Consider the following 18,404-nt stretch of genomic DNA (forward strand, 5'->3'; position numbering starts at 1 on the left):
GCGGGTCCGGGCTGGGGATTCGAACCCGCCACCTTAGGTGTACGTGGCTGGCGCCTTAGCCGGTTGAGCTATAGGCGCCGAGCCTCAGGCTTGTCTTGAACTCATGAGCTCAAGCCATCCACCTGCCTCAGCCTCCCAAAGTGCTAGGATTACAGACATGAGCCTCCTTGCCCAGTCAGAGGAGAATATTCTTAGGCTTATATATTTTAAGATTGTGAATCTTTCTAAATGTAGAATATAAATGTCTTAACACAACAACTAGAAAAATGTCATGAAGGCTATGTTAACCAGTTTGGTGAAAATATTTCAAATTGTATATAAAACCAGCACACTGTACCCCATGATTGCATTAATGTACACAGCTATGATTTAATAATAATAAAAAAGATCGTGTTCTTTTATACATAGCAGCTTCCACTATGAAATTCTTAACTTGATAAGTAAGCTTATTACTGTGAGACCAAAAATGTTTCCTTGAAGTCTGAAATGGACTAAACTAGATAAAATTTATTCCAAAGAGGTCTCAGTAATATTTGTATCATAAAATCCACAGGGAAATAGAAGAGGAGTTAAGTATAGTCATTAAAGCACAGAGTGTGAAAATAAGTATTCAGACAATGCTACCTCGATCCAAATAGGGAAACAAATTGGAGAGGAATGCTGAGAGTAAAGGAAACTTTTATATCTGTGTAAATTTGGTAAATAGCCAGGCATATAAAAAACAAAGTTGGGTCAGGTTAGGCAGGAAAAAGTACAAACAGAACTCAAAATAATAACTTTGGATGAAACAGAAAAGACACAGCAGTAGAGAAAATGAATCATGCAGTGAATAAAGTCAACTAGAGAAGTTGGGGGCCACGTATTTCAGTGGAGGCCACCCTGTTTATATCTACAAACCAAATTCATGACAATTTCTGGCTAAAGACATTTCTGGTGTAGACACTCCAGTAGGTAGAATCATAATATAACATTTATAGGCTCTGGAGGTCGGTACTTAAAAATAAAGATTTCAGTGCTAAAATTTCACTACCATTGTCCTCAAGGTAGTCCCAGAAAACGGTGGATTACTTTTCCTTTGGTAATAAAACACGTAACAGTGTCAATAATTTCAGAAAGAAAAAAACATCACCAACATAACGGACACTGTATTTATAGTTTAATGTAGAAACCAGATTTTTCATTGGAATTATAATGAGATAAGGATGAGCTGAAGATACTATTTTATCCCCATGATAGAAGAGTAGTACTTCTAATTACAAAAAATATCAATAAAATCCCCACAATAGAAGAGTAGTACTTCAAATTACAAAAAATATCAATAAAAGTTTAAACAGAATATTCAGGAGGAGAAAAATTATAAGAGCAATGGCAATATCAATAATCATAATGACTTTAACTTATTTTTTATAAGTTTAAAAGTGTATTCACAAAGGCCAGGTGTGGCGGTTCACACCTATAATCCTAGCACTCTGGGAGGCAAAGGCAGGCTGATTGCCTGAGCTCAGGAGTTTGAGACTAGCCTGAGCAAGAGGGAGACCCTGTCTCTAAAAAACTAGCTGGGCATTGTGGCAGGTACCTATAGTCCCAGCTACTCAGGAGGCTGAGCCAAGAGGATTGCTGGAGCCCGAGAATTTGGGGTTGCTGTGAGCCAGGAGGCCATGGCACTCTACCCAGAGTGACAGAATGAGACTGTCATTAAAAAAAAGAAGAAAAAAAAGAAAAGTGTATTCAAAATTTAGAGACAGTTAAGGAATTATTTTTAGCACTTAGACTAAACACAAACTTATAGAGTTGGGACTCAAAGAGCACCAAGAATGAAAAAGAAGGTAAAAGTCATAGTATCTTCTTGAGACAGCAAGGGAAGTAAAATCACTTGGAGAACATAGTCCAGAAATATGTATTTGTCCATTCACCAAACTCCGAAAATAAAGGGAAGAGCAGAAAATAAGAGAGAGTGGTCTTAATTAAAAAAAAAAAATAGTTAAATGATTTACTTCCCGAAGTACTGACATTTTAAAAAGATCAACAATTTTGGTTGAAATTATCTTTCTCAGAAAACTAAATGTGTTCCAGTAGTAATGTTTTCACTACTGAAACTTCTTTTCAGTAGTAAAGGAGAAAACACTTTTAAAATCATTTAATACCTTTATCGTGACTAGCTAAATTTAGTGCTTAATTTTAAATCCGGACATGTTATTATTATTAAACATTCACTTTGGAATTGTATTTAATGAAGAGTTACTGAGCATCTTTTATGTCCAAATGGAGGTAGGCAGATAAACAAGAGACAATATTCTGCTAGAATTTGGGGCTTCAGATGGTAAAAGCCAGCTCAAACCATTACAAATAAAATAACGAAGGGGAGTGGGTGGTGAGGAGCTGTCCTTTTATACTCAGGCTCAACTGAGTTTCTGGGTGTTCACACATCTCCCATGTTGCCTCAGAGTTGGTTCTATGTTGGTAGCAAGTTAACGGTTGGTAATTCCAGGCTTTCTGCATTCTCACAGCTTATTACCCTTGTGCTCAACAATGGAAGGAAACTCTGCAAGAGGGCTTGTATCATTAATTCATCCCCCCAACAGTTACTGGAGCCATAAGGTAGAAGGTCTGATTAGAGAGTTTCACTCCAGCCATGTGGAGTGAGAAGGAAATGAGGAGATAGTTCCTCAAAGAGATGCTGACTGGATAAACGAAATATCTACCTCAGATGGTTACAAGATCTCTGTTTATTAGATGAATAAGATGTGAGTGTGGTCCTCGCTCCACTGATTTTACCTTTGGTACTCACCCAATATCTTTTTGGAAAGTGGGATCATAAACAGTTGGTCTCACGAGACAATGGGACATTCTGTTCACCCAGTGACCATTCTAGGACCACACACTTTCCCCATTTCCCTTCTTCACTAAGTGTTTCTACTTGTTGTCTTGGGCCACATCCTTCTCCCACAGTCAGCCACTAAATGTGGAACTGACCTGCTCTCCTCCATGTAAAACTTGTCTTTAAATGACTTCATCTTCTCTCATGGGCGTAAATACCATGCATAGATCCATTCTAAATAGTTAACTCCAACTCCGACTTCTCCCTGCAATTCCAGCATCATGCACCTAAATATCTGCTAATACTTGATATTTCCACATGGATGTTTAACAGACCCACAACAGAGCTCCTGACATCACAGGACTCTCAAACTCTCTTCCTCTCATGACACCCATGTTAGTAAAAAGCATTGCAATCCAGGCCAATACTTAAAACAAAAATCTAGGAGTTATTCTTCTCTTTGTTTCTTTCTTTATCCTTCACATCTACCTTACTGAAAAATCATGTAAATTCTACCTGCATGATGTATCCCAAATTCATTCTCTCTCTCCAGCTTCAGTATAAATGGTGGAATTCCAAGGGATCATCATCTCTTGGCTTGATCACTGGCCTCCTAATTAATCTCCTTTGCCTTCTTATGTCCTGTTCTCATCAGAACAACCATATTATTCATGACAAAATGTAATGTAGGTCACATCACACACAATTTTCAAATCTTACTCAACTTCCTATCTCCTCTCGGGTAGACGTGATCTGGCCCCCAGTACCACTCATCTCTCATCTCTGACCATTCCTCGACCACACTAGCTCATTCTTGCCATGAGGGTTCTGTTTCAGCTTCTCCTTTGTCTTCTCCTCCCCTTCATCATTTTAAGCCTAATTCAGCCTAAGCCTAATTCTAAGCCTAGTCAGCTTTCAGTTTAAATGCCATCTCTGCAGAATCTTAGTCTCCAATTACTTGAACAAAAGCAACCACTCAATCTCACTCTATTACAGAGTCTACAAACTTATTCTTAAAGTCCTAGGTAACAAATATTTCAGGCTTGGCAAGCCATAAGTTCTCTGTCACAGCTAATTGACCTTGTGTTGCAGCAGGAAAGTAGCAATAGGCAACATGTAAATAAACGAGTATGGCTGTGTCCTGAGAAAACTGTATTTGCAAAATCAGGCCGGCATCATTTGTCCATTTCCTGCTCAGTCACACAGAACCGTGTGGATCCTGTGCCTAATGGAATGTTATCTGTGCCCCGTGTCTTCCTCCATTAGAACTGAACTCCATCAGAGCAGCGGCAACCTTGCTGATCTCACTCATTATTTTATTCTCAGCCCCTAATGCCTGAAGCGTGGAAGGAAATACTTATTGAATGAATGAATGAATAAATAAATACATAAAACTGGTACGCAAAATTGAAAACACTGAAAAAGGTTCAAACCACACTTCAGAGAGTTTACCTCATTTTTCATTATGTTAAGAAAGATTTGAAAATTATTACTCTAAGTAGATGATTTTACTATTTAGTGGCTTGCATTTATTCTTTAGGCACAATTATATTACATAATGACAGAAAGTACAGTGGGGAATTTAAATAATGATTATGCAGTATATTTTGCATATTCTATTCATTTTTGATTTACAATGAGGTACTTCTATTAGGCCAGTGGTTCTCAGAATGGGGTGATTTTGCCCTCCTCATTCCATCAAGGACATTTGTCAATGTCTGGAGAAATTTTTGACTATCACTTCTTGTGGGAATGGGGAATATGACTAGAAACTAGAGGAGAGAAGCCAGGGGCACTGGTAAATACCATGCAATATGATATGAGCCCCCACAGCACAGAATGATCTTCCAAAGCGTCACTAGGGCTGCAGTTAAGAAACTCTATCTTGCACTTGTTTCCTAGGAAAATAAATCTGTATTGTTATTATTTTTAGAAAGATTCCAATGGAATCTCAGCATGCTATCTAAATCTGCCGACTAAGTTTTGAAAATGTGTGAGAAAGCAAATTCTGTTCCTTAAAGGCCATCCAAGGGATACGAAGTAATTCTGAAGGTTGCACTTCACTTGGGGGAAGAAAAGAAACACTTTACCGTCACATTTGTATTCAAGAACACTCAGCCATCCCGATAACCTCTGTGGAGGAGTCACACTTCAGACCCCTGCTCCTGGACTCACATAATGTTAAACGCCTACCACGTTTCATAATACTCGTTGGCCCAGTGACAATAATGACAGTAAATTTAAGCTGACATCCTATTGCGACAACAGGAAAGGAAGGAAGGAGCATTCCAAGGGCAAGAACAATACAGCAAATATCCTTTTATAGTTTTCATGTAGCCCAGTGACTTTGTTGCTACGTTGCTGCCACCATCCATTGTTGAGTTAAACTGGCTGCATGCCACAATATCTCAACCAGTTCAGTTCAAACAATAGCTATAGTTTTTTAACATTTGATGCTAGAGGTAACTCTTCACTTATTTATAGTTTTCAGCTCTCCATCAATATAATAAGAAACTGTTAAACACACACCTATTTGTCTAAATACACACCTATTACTGAAGATAATAAAAAGTAAGTTTCACAACCCTTTACCTCATACTTCCATAACACAGCAGGGGACTGGCATGTATGTGTGTGTGTGTGTGTGTGTGTGTGTGTGCGTGTGAGTGGTGGGAGAGGAAGTCTAGAGGCCACCAAAGACAATGCTTGTTTATCTTAATTCTGTTCATATCATTAAATAAGTAACTGATCTTATACATAAGTAATATGTACTTCTTCATTTAAGTCTTCATAAAACTCCAGACTGCTTCAGTACTCAGATTCTACTCGTATTTCTCTGGTTTTCCTCCCCACCAGCTTCTCAGGAATGTCTGCCTTCTCTTTTCTCACATGGGTATTTATTTATTTTTTTCTAACACCACCCCCACCTCAGGTTTTTTATTTAATTTCAGATGAATATGAGGATACAATTAGGTTACATTGTTGGTGTTTGTTAGGTAAGGTCCAAGCTACAGTTGAACTCTTCACCCAGGAGGTGTGCCATATAATGAGCTTATCAGTCATCTCCCTCCCCTTCCTCTCCCCTTTAATTGTTCATCTATTAGTTTCCTATTGGTATTGCATACTTGCTTTTCCATTCTTGTGGAATTCCTTTACTAAGGAGAATGTTCTTCAACAAAAGATGTGAAGTTCCTGTTTAGTCCACTCATGGGTTAATGGGCAATTGGGTTAATTCCACATCTTATAAATGTGATTGAACCAGACAAAAGCATACACTGGTGAAAAGAATCCTATTCAATAAATGATCCTGGAACAACTGTCTATCCACATGGAAAAGACTAAAACTGGACCTGCACCTCTCTCCACTTATAAAAATTGACTCATAATAATTGGGAGCCACATGTGGCTCAAAGGAGTAGGGCGGCAGCTCCGTATACCAGAGGTGGCAGGTTCATTCAAGCCTAGGCCCGGCCAAAAACTGCCAAAAAAAAAAAAAAAAAAAAAAAAAATTGACTCATAATAGATAAAAGATTAAACTCTAACACACAAAACAATAAAATGTTTAAAAAAATGAGAAAAATAGTTGATGATATTGGTCTGGGAAAAGATTTTATGAAGAAATCTCTTTGTCAATCACAACAAAAGTAAATTTACGTGGATATTTCTTAAAATTTTGCCTAGTGTTTCATCTGTGCTATTGGCTTCAACTTTCTTTCCAATGACTTTCAAGTGTTTATCTTCACATTTTACCAACCTCAGAGATATTTAGTTTTCATTTGTAATCGCTATGGGCATATCTATTTGGAAATCCTCTTGATACCTTAAATTACATATGTTCAAAACTCAACTCCTAGTTTTCTCTTCTTATATGGGCCTTTTACATTGAATTCCATCTCATCCATCTTCTTGGGCCACGCAAAAATATGGAAGTTACCCTGGCTCTTTCTTCTCTCTAATGTACAATTTCCAGTAGCATCATGAAATGCTACTCTTCTACCTCTGAAATATTCTTAAACAGGTTCACTTTCCCCCTGTTTCCCACCATGACGCTGGTCTATATTACCACGTTATCCTCTGATTATGATACTGTCACACTTAAAATTGTTCAGTATCATCCTATTGCTCTTTGGGTGATGGACCCTTTAACACCAGCTATAAGGACCTGCATGGTCTAACTCTCTTGTCTCTCTTGTCTAGGGTCAAACTTTCCCTTCCTTCACCCTTTGCTGTAGCCTCATGGTCATTTTTCCATTTCTAACACAACCATCCCCTTCCCCTCTCCACATGGTGCTATGGTGGTGACGGTGGTTGTTTTTACAGCACACATACCACCTCTGTTTTAGAAGGTCTTTTATTCCCCTTCTTCTATTTGACTCCCTCTAGTTGTCCTTCAGATTTCAGTTAAAGCGTCATTTTAGTGGAGGAAGAACTACACCTGGAAGCACTTTTTTTATTGCAGTATCCATTGTAATTAGGTACCTACCTTTTATAGTATTTCTGACATTTGTTATACTTTTAAGTTTGTATTTTTTTTGTATTGTCCAACAGCATAGACGTCTTCCTCAATATACTATTATCTATCTGTTTATACTTATCATTTTATCTACAGCACTTAGCACAGTTTCTGGCACATAATCAAATACTAATAAATGTTTCTGAAAAGTATAAATCAATATTAAACTCGGCTCAGCACCTATAGCTCAACAGGCTAAGGCGCCAATCAAAAAATGGCCAGGCGTTGTGGCGGGTGCCTGTAGTCCCAGCTACCTGGGAGGCTGAGGCAGGAGACTCGCTTGAGCCCAGGAGTTGAGGTTGCTGTGAGCTGTAATGCCACGGCACTCTACCCAGGGGGACAGCTTGAGGCTCTGTCTCAAAAAAAATATATATTAAACTCATCATTTTGACACACCAATCTATCCCCAAATATTTGACATTCCAGAATTCTCCAATTCCTTTAATACTACTATCCTTTCCTGAACTCCAGTCCCACATTTTCAGATTTCCTTGGCCTCTCTCTCTCTCTCTCTCTCTCGATACCTACACCTGTTTGTCAGGTACCACGGACTCTGCATCTAGAGCACCTCTCCCATAGACCTCAATGTTATCACTGTTGTCCTTTGGTGTAGGGGCTCCCCATCCTGTCTCTGGGCTATTGCAGAATCAACCAACTGGATTCTATATCTCATCTATTCTTATACCAATATTTTCCCTAGTCTTTCCAAAACAATGCTTCTGTTGGTCCTGCCATCAAAATGATGTTACAGTGCCAATGTCCATTGGATCCAGCTTTTGGCATTTGGGTTTTCTATAATATCACACAATGAACATTTGCCCAATTATCTCCAAAGATTCTCCTGTTCACATCCTATATTCCAACCAAACTGAAATATTTTATGTACCAAATGCACGCCTTGGGCTTACCACATCCAGATTTCTCTGTAATACTCTCTCCCTTTAGCCTCTTGTTTTTCAAGCACAAGTTCTACTTCCTTTGCAGTCTCTTTTTTATTCTTCCACCCAGAAATATCTCCCTCAAAGGAACCACTACAACAGTTTTCACCTTTTAGTAGCTTGAATTCACATCTTATTTCCTTTTCTGGACTATCTTTTGATCTGCTAGAATGCTTTATTATATATCAGTGTATAGAGTACAAAGTTTAACACCAGGTGTTGGGATACAAATGATGTCCAATAGCTGGTTATACTTAATGAATTGCTTTCTTTCTCCTATGCAGTTTTAATCTATGAAGAATAAATTTTTTATGTGTTTTTTATTTTCTTTCAGTTTTTCAGTATAGTTTTTGAAAAGACAGTCAAATAACAAAGGTTTATGATGTTTCTTTCCATTGCCTTTTTAAAAAACAGGCAAAATGTTTAGAATAGGACTTGAATTATGACCTGGGAACAAAGAGCCAAAATACTTGTTAAAAATCTGTACTCAGCAAATTTTTAAAAAGTGAAATCATATCATGTATCTTCTCAGACCACAGTGGAAATTAATTCCTAGAGAAACTCTCAAAACTACACAGATAATCTGCTGCTGAATTATCTTTGGGTCAATGATAAAATCAATATGGAAAGAAAAATTTTTATTGAATAACAATGGTAAAACAAGCTATTGAAATGCCCTCAATACAATGAAAGTGGTGATAAAAGGGAAACTCATAGCACTAAAAGTCTACATGAGAAAGAAAGAAAGATAACAAATTAACAACCCAGCGTCTTACCTCATAGAACTAGGAAAACAGCAACAAACTGACCCAAAGCCATCAGGAGATAAGAAGAACAAAAATTAGAGCAGAACTAAATGAAATTGAAACTAAAGAAGATACACTTTTCAAATACAAACAAAATTAACAAAGCACTAGATAGATTAACCAAGAAAAGAAGAAAGAGGATTCAAATAAGCTCAACAAGAAATGAAAAAGGAGATGTTACAATGATACCTCAGACATATAAAAGACTATCAAAGAGTATTAGAAACACCTCTATGCACACAAATTAGAAAATTTAGAAGAAATGGGTACATTTTTGGAAACACATAACCTTCCAAGTTTGAATCATGAAGAAATAAGAATTCTGACCAGACCAATATAAAGTAACAGGATTAAATCAGTAATAAAAAACCTCCCAACAAATACAACAACAAAAAACAGTCCCAAACCAGATGGTTTTGCATCTGAACTCTGTTAGACCTACAAAGAACCAGGATCTTTCCTAGTGAAACTTTCTCATAGCTTGGAGAGAAGGGAATTCTCACGAATTCATTCTATGAAGCCAGTATCACAGCAAAAAAGGAAAACTACAGCATAGTATTCCTCATGAACATAGAAGCAAAAGTCCTCAACAAAGTACTAGCAAATCAAATCCAACAGCACATCAAAAAGAAAAAATCATCATAATCAATTGAATTTCATCTCAGGGATGTAAGGATGCTCCAATATATACAAATCAATAAATGTGATTTACCACAAAAACAGAATAAAACCCAAAAGCTGCGTGGTCATCTCAATCGATGCAGAAAAGGCATTTAATAAAATCTAGCACACTTCATGACAAAAATCCGTAACAAACTAGTTATAGAAGAAACAGAGCTCAAAATAACAAAAGTCATATAAGACAAACTTCATATACAGCCAATATCATACTGAATGGAGTAAAGTTGAAAGCATTCCTTTGAAGAATTGAAACGAGACAAGGACACCCAGTTTTGTCACTTCTATTCAACACAGCACTGGAAGTCCTAGTAAGAGCTATCAGGCAAAAGTCAGAAATAAAGGGCATCATATAGGAAAGGAGGAGTTCCAACTATCCCTATTTTTGAATGATATGGCTGTATACCTAGAAAAGCCTAAAGGTCTAGTAAAGTCTTAGGTTACAAAATTAATATGCATGAATCAGTGCCATTTCTACCCATAATAACAATCCAGCTGAGAATCAAAGAGATAACTCAATACCATTTGTTAACTGCAACATATTTTTAGCAGGTGTGGGGTCTCACTTTGCTCATGCTGGTCTCAAACTCTTGACTTCATGTGATCCTCCTGCCTCAGCCTCCCAGAGTGTTAGAATTAGAGGTGTGAGTCACTGCACTTGGCCAATAGCTGTGAAATTAGAATACCTAGAAATATACTTACCCAAGGAGGCAAAATATCCCTACAAGGGGAACTATAAAATACTGTTGAAAAGAGTCACTGTTGACACAACCAAATGGAAAAAATGCCCCATACTCATGAATTGAAAGAATCAATATATTAAAGTGGCTATACAGTAATATACATATTCAGTGCACTCCCTATCAAAATAGTGAAGCAATATTTCGCAGAATTAGAAAAAAATTCTAAATTTTATATGGAACTGAAAAAGAGCCTGAATAGCCAAAGCAATTGCCAAAGCAATCCTAAGGAAAAAGAAGAAATGTTGAGTCACATTACCTGACTTTATTTTTATTATTTATTTATTTAGAGAGCAGAACCTCAAGCTGTCACCCTGGGTAGAGTGCTATGGCATTACAGCTCACAGCAACCTCCAACTCCTGGGCTTAAGTGATTCTCTTGCTTCAGCCTCCCAAGTAGCTGGGACTACAGGCCTACAATGCCTGGCTATTTTTTGGTTGTAGTTGTCATTATTGTTTGGCAGGCCCAGGCTGGATTCAAACCTTCCAGCTCTGGTGTATGTGGCTGGAGCCTTAGCCACTTGAGCTACAAGTGCCCAGCCACATTACCTGACTTTAAATTGTACTATGAGGCTATAGTAACCAAAGCAGCGTGGTACTGCTGTAAAAGTAGACACACAGATCAAGAGAACAGGTTAGAGAACCCAGAAACCCATAAATAAAACCATATACCTAAAACTAACTAATCTGTAACAAGCAGACAAAAACATACACTGGGTAAAGAATCCCATATTCAATAGAAAAACTGGAGCGTCACATGCAGAAGACTGAAATTGGATTGCTATCGCTCATCAAACACAAAATTCACTGAAGATGGATACTTAAATGTTACAACCTGACACAAAACATTCTAGAGGAAAACTTAGGAAAAAAACTCTTCTTTATACTGAATTAGGCAAAGCATTGATGACTAAGGCCCCCAAAAGCAAATGAAACAAAAACAAAAATAAATTAATGGAACTTAATTAAACTAAAGCATTTCTTCACAGCAAAAGAAGCAATCGACAGAGTAAATAAAAAAGCTACAGAAGCTGAGAAAATACTTGAAAATTCTACATTTGACAAAGGAAGGACTAAGACTTGGAATCTACAAACAAGTCAACAAGAAAAAAACAAATAACCCCAAGTAAAAATTGGGCAAAAGACAAGACCATTTTTCAAAAGAAGATATACAAATGGCCCACAAACATAGGTAAAAATGTTTAATACCACTAATCATCAGGGAATGATTAAAACCACAATCAAATACCACCTTACCCCTATCAGAATGGCCATTATGAAAAAGTAAAAAAACAATAGATATTAGAACAGACACAGTGAAAAGGGAATGCTTATACACTATGGATGGAAATATAAATTAGCACAATGTCTATGGAAAGCAGTATGGAGATTTTCTCAAAGAACTAAAAGCAAATCTCTCATTCCATCCAACAATCCCACTGGGAATCTACTCAGAGAGTAGATTTTATTTAAAAGGTACAGGCACCCATATGATTATCACAGCACAATTCACAATTGCAAAACTATGGAACCTCAGTGCCTACCAGCTGATGAGTGGATAAAGAAATCGTGGGACACACACACACACCACGGAGTAGTATTCAAGCATTACAAACAATGAAATAATGTATTTTGTAGCAACCCAAGGGAATTGGAGGCCATCATTCTAAGTGAAGGAACCCGGAAAGAAAAAAAATCAAGTACTACATTTGCTCACTTATAAGTGGGAGCTAAGGAATGGGTGCGCATGGTCATACAAGAGTGACTTAGTAGAACTGGAGACTCTGAAAGGGCAGAAGGGTGTAGGATGAAAAAGTACCTTTTGGGTACACTATATGCTACTCAGGGGACAAGTGTATGAAAGACTTAGACCACTCCACTGTGCAATTCATCATGTACCAGAAAACCACTTGCACCCCCTAATTCCATGCAAATAAAAAATGAAAAGAAAAAGTGCTGTCGTTATAAAATACGTAAATATAAACTGGTTGAAAACTGGAGAAAGACAAAATTTATTTAAGTTAATAACACCTAATGTAAGGATGAAAATAATGGCCCAGGAAAACTGTAAGCAACCTTCACTGTAATAGTCATCTTTCAACTGTTTCTTGGGATGATAAACAAGGGTGTGCTCAATGTGTCAAACCAGGACAACTTACTAATATTCATCTCCATGGTGGTCAAGCTACAAACCTTGAATTGCTTAACACATCAGATATCTCTTTCTTTTCTGAAAAACATACTAACCTTCAAGGAAAAAAAAAGCAGTATTTTTAAAAATTATACTCTACCAAGTTATTTGTACCTATTTTCTAATAATATAATTCTATATACGAAAGCAGCTTTTATCCTCTTTTTCAAGTATTTTTTCTACACAAACCACATATTAAATTTTTTTACTACACAGATATTCACTTCTTTCAATCTTTAAAGTCTTTTATATACTTCATTGCCTTAAGTCATATGCACACACACACACACACATTTCAATATGGTTATTAAAGTGTGCACAGCATAAAAGATTTATAGATTAAAATGAGACTGAAAGTATAGAGCATAAAGTTTAAATACCCTCTCTAAAGAATCCACACATATGGTGGGAAAACCACAAACCAACCAATAAAAGGAAATCTTTCCTTTTCAAGTTTTGCCTTTTCTAAACAGAATTTAAAACCATTGAAGGGCTTTCTGTGAGGTAAATTTAGTGTGCTTATATGGGAGTGTTTAGAAATAAAATAACTCCATCTTTGCACCAATTTAAAATTTAACTTTTGTGGCCATGGAACTTTTCACAATTGAATCGTGCAATGGAAAAACCTATTATTCCTTAAGTGTAGAATGGAAAAACCTATTATTCCTCAGTATGTGGCAAGGAGAGAGTTTACCCACTTAAAAGTGAAATTAAAATAACAAAATTTCACTCTATTTGTTTTAATGTTCATTTCATACTTATTTGTTAATTCCTTCTCAGGTAAAGGAACTGAGGTAACCTTTGAGATAAGCATTGTTTAAAATACTGATAATCAGTAAAGTGTTGAGAAAAAGAATATTTGATGAATGGGTAAATCCAATCATCGGAATATCTTCTTCTTGAATAATAATACCAGTGAAGATTATTACTATTATTTCTGCATTTGGGAGCAATTTTTAGTTTATGGAATTTATGAAAGTTAATTTGTAATATGGAAGTTAGACTTGGGTATGATCGGTAGCTCACATTCTGAAAAACTTAACTTTGTACTTATTATTGAATGGGCTCCATGTGCTGTGTAAAGTATTTGACTTGTATCTTTTTCAGATAAGTCTTTAATTCTTCCAACACTTCTGTGCGGTGGGTGTGATGATCTCAATCGACAGGAACTTATGTTTAGACAATGAAGTAGTTTGCCCAAATCACACAGCTAGTAAATAGCAGACTTGCATTCAAACCCAGGCCTTTCTGTTTTCAGAGTCAGGCTTCTAAACCCTCTCACAAGGCAGAGCACAACCTTTAATACTAACAACTATGGCACAAAGCAGAAAGTGTTGTTGTGTCTTAAAAATTGAAACCGCATCACGGATAAATAAATTGATGATCTAATAAACCAAGTTTCCTCCTCTGTGTTGCTGTTTTCACTATTTCAGTCCGATTGTCCTTTCAGCAAGAAAAGAAATGATCTCTCTTCTTGGCTCTCCAACAAGATAGCCACTAGCTACATGGGGCTATAAAACATCTGAGAGGTGGTCTGTGCGACTGAGGAATTTGGTCTGACATTTTCATTGATTTTACTTAATTAAAATTCAAGTTAATTTATTACTATTTAAAAATATTACAGAGATTCAAATTAATTGTTACATGTGGCAAATGACAACCTCATTGGACAACATAGACGTTATTGAATTTTATTATTCTGATCTCATAAGTGACATAGAAGGAGAACCTTAGGAAAAATTGTTCACTGAACTAAATTACTAAGTGACCTAAGTTTTAAATAAATTCAATTACTCCTCTTTAGTTAATCCTTTAATTCAATCTAAACTGGAATTTCCAAGTAAGTCACTCAGTCATTTCCAGTGCAGAACTCAAAAATGTTTCTTCACAATTCTTGCCTTAGGGTCACATATCTTTTTTCCTGGTTGCTTTACTACATAACTTCCTGTCAGATTGCCTAAGAATAGAAAAATAGAAGATTTTAAATATTATTGAAACAAAATTTTTGCATACATCCTGGCAAGTCTCGTTTATTTTTCTATATGTGGAAAATATGAACTCAGTCTCTAGTCTTTCTGCTACGTGTGTTTTGTATTTTACTGGTCGTGCTGATGAATCCCAACTTGGAGGTCAGAGTCAGAGAGGAGGCAGTTAAGTCAAACGGGCATTGATGTCACAGTCCCTCATCTAAGCAAACAACCCAAGGCACAAAGCTTTCCATTTTTCTTTCTCCTTACCGTGGGAAAATAACCCAGTCTTCTAAAATTAAATGCTTCCCCAGGCTAAGGTTGCAATGCAACAAAAGTTACTGGCAGACAAGCTGCCTGCCTACCAGCTTCAACTGCTACTTAAGATGAAGGACTCTGAAACAATCCCTGGTGCCACACATAGGCACACACACACATTATAGGCCTGGCTACTTTCCAATGTTATTTGTGTCTCAGAACTATTCTTAGAACTTTCTAAGATAATATCTGGACTTCTGAGAATCAGCAAATAGAACAACTTCTCTTTAGCTTGTAAAATTGACACAGTTCCTTCTTATTATGCTACTTCCCTTTCTTGCCACCCTATCCTGCCTGCAGAGTCCTGACAGCACTGGCAAAGTCACCAAGAAAAGCTCTTGTTCTACACTTATGCACATTCTTACCTACAGAACAGTTTTTATCATGCACAGTTTTCTGATTTGTCTTAGAATCCAGGTGCCTAAGTGTAAAAATGTATTGTAATCTGAAATCATTGGCGATGGTATTACCTCCTTTGTCCTCATGATTAAAAAACACAAATCATATAAATCTTTCACCTTTCACTAAAGATTTCTGTGGGGAGGAACAACTCTGAGTCTTCATCCAGTTCTTTGAGGCCTTGCATTTGCAGGGCTTACTTAAAAAATTAAAATTAAATTCAAAAACAAGCACTTTTTCCCTGTCATAATCATTCCCTTTAGGTCTTTCATTTTTCTTCTTCTTCTCTTTTTTTTTACTTCACTTCAGATCAAGATTATATAAAACTTTCTTAATATAGCTCATACTACATAATCAGCAAGATAGAGGTGATTTAGAAATCATTATCTACATTTCTTGTTGCTCACCTTTCTTGGCCTCCTGTAAATTTTGTTAATAAATTAAAGTGATAAGATGTAAATTTTATTGATTTTCTGCTTGTACTGAAATAGTAGCTCTGCCCCTTGCATGCTAGGCCTTGGTCAAGTTGTTTTACGGTAATTCTCTTATTCTTGGTTTCTTTACCTGGAAAATGGTGCTGCATGATACCACAGAGCTGGACGTATTGAAAACACTTAATAAACGGTATGACTGTCTTTCTATTGATGTCCACATGAATAGATGTAGGAAAACTAGCTAGTAAGTCCACATTTTCATCTATGTGGATAATCATGCACAATAGTGGATAGTCCATCTAAACCAAAGTGAAATGACCAAGTTGGAAGGTTCTCATCGTTCTACAAGTCTTTCCTAATCTAACAGAGAATATTAAATATTGGCTATAAGTAAAAATCTTTGAGAGAATCTACAAAGAATTGACTCTGAAGATAAGCTGCTAATCAAGGAACACAATTCTTTTCCTGTTTTTTAAGAATAATCAAACATAAATTAAAAACAATTCCAGAGGTATTTCCTAAGGTTTTACCTGGAGTTAGTTAAAGCCAATTTGTACATTTTCATGAAAGAAATAATTGTCAAAGGATAATCCAGAAAAAAGAAGCACTATCTCTTATTGATCAAATAAATTCCACCTTTCTATTTTATTTTGTGTGTTTACTCAAGGCAACATTCAAGAATACAGAGTTGAAGGAGGTAAAGCCCCAATTTCTTACCACTTCTTACCAGAGTTATTAACAGAGCTTACTATGTGTGTAGTTAATTGAGGCTGCTTTGGTGAACACACTCTGAATTTAGGATTGTTTCAAAATTGCATCTTCTTTATAAGTTTCAGCATATATTCCAATACCAATCATCTTCAGTAACATTTTTTTCCCAAATTCTCACAGTAGAATCTATTTTTAAATCTGGGTTTTTTGTTTTTTTTTTTGCAGTTTTTGGCTGGGTTTGAACCAGGTTTGAACTCGCCACCTCTGGCATGTGGGGCCGGCACCCTACTCCTTTGCCTCTTTTTATATATTTTGAAAACACAGTCATGATAGTTCTATGAAATGTGAGACTAACTTGTTTGTCCCTGTTTTCTTGAATAAAGTAGGAAAAAAAATCAAGCAAAAAGGATATATATATTTCAAAATAAAAAATACAGTTATGAAGCAATAATCTTCCTTTTTTCTATTTGAAAACTAATTTACCATGTGAAAATTTGAACATTTGGACATAGCAGGTCTTCAAACATGCAGTATAAAACATATAACCTACAAAAAAATTTTAATAAAATTTGAAAATACTATTTAAAGCAATAAAATCCATTAAAAGATTGACATAGTAACTTGCTCAGAAATCAAGATTAAGTCTTTTCTGGGCAATACCTTTTAATGGGTCAAAGGGATATCTGAATTAAATTAGATTTTCAGGAAAAGGTTTAAAAATGACAATGATATTATTGCTGCAAACACTATCTTAAAAGCAACTTTGTAGTATATTTGAAGAAATTTGAAAGACATTAAAAAACTGATTATTCTCACTCAAAAGAGTTTATAGGCTTTTGTCATAACAAAAGTAAAAACTAAAAATTGTTCAAATGTTAGATATAGCTCTCAAAAAATGAAATATGCAACTGCTAATTGAACACCTTTTTTCCTTAGAGAACTGTATTTTTCTTTCAAGGCAATAATGTGTCTGGGGAAAAGCAGCCTCAACTTGCAGCCTAAAGTGGCTACGTGACCCCGCACTGGACAGTGGGATGAAGAGAAAGGCCTCAGCAAGGTGTTTCTAATTAGAAAGTAAAAACTTGCTAAGACAAAGCACTTTTGCCACTTGCATCTTTCAGTGCTTTCTGCCTAGAAGACAAATACAATGGCTAGAGAGAATAAGATCAATATTGCAACCGTGAGGACAAAAGATTACGTGTAAGATAGTGAGGGTAAAAAAATAGGAGCCTGGTTAACCACCTCACTTTCTTAATTATTGTGTTAAGACATTTATACTCTACACTTAATAGATTTGATGAAGGCTGTGTTAACCAGTTTGCTGAAAGTATTTCAAATTGTATATAAAACCAGCACATTGTACCCCACAAATGCATTAATGTACACAGCTATGATTTAATTTAAAAAAAAATAGGAGCCTGGGGAACTGATGACATCAGGAAGCTGCTGCCCCAGTCTAGACTGCTACACTCAGACAGTTTGTTCTATTAGAAAAATGGTCAACCTATCTGATTCAGCCCCTCTGTGTGAGTGTAACCAAATACCATCCAAGTGATTCAAGACTCCATAAAATTACAAACATTACAAAGACTGATGTTTGATTATTTGACTGGCAAGATCAATTGCAGAATGAAAGATCCAATGTGTAGAAATGGAAAGGAGAAATGGCATGTGTGTGTACTAAGTATCTAACTTGTGTGTTATAGATTATAATTTCAGCAATTTTGACAATTCTTAGTCATTCTAAAAGAATGGTGTCTTAGTGGTCAAAAGCAGGCTGCTGATTCATCAAGTGAACAACGAATCAAGGAACTCGTTAAGTAGTTTGGTCAAAGCTAAAGCACAATGACGGAAGTTGTCAAAATCTTTAGGTTAAAATGATTTGAATCAA

General features: G+C 36.2%; 2 pseudogenes; one reads left to right on the plus strand and one right to left on the minus strand.

Annotated features, from left to right (window-relative positions):
• Nucleotides 1–18,404, minus strand: part of LOC100947067 — a 34,852-nt pseudogene that overhangs the window by 13,241 nt on the left and 3,207 nt on the right.
• On the plus strand, nucleotides 15,437–15,565 carry LOC111727925 (annotated as a pseudogene).

The sequence above is a fragment of the Otolemur garnettii genome, unplaced genomic scaffold (assembly GCF_000181295.1).
Source record: "Otolemur garnettii isolate 467f Iridium unplaced genomic scaffold, OtoGar3 scaffold00131, whole genome shotgun sequence".
NCBI classification, from domain to species: domain Eukaryota; kingdom Metazoa; phylum Chordata; class Mammalia; order Primates; family Galagidae; genus Otolemur; species Otolemur garnettii.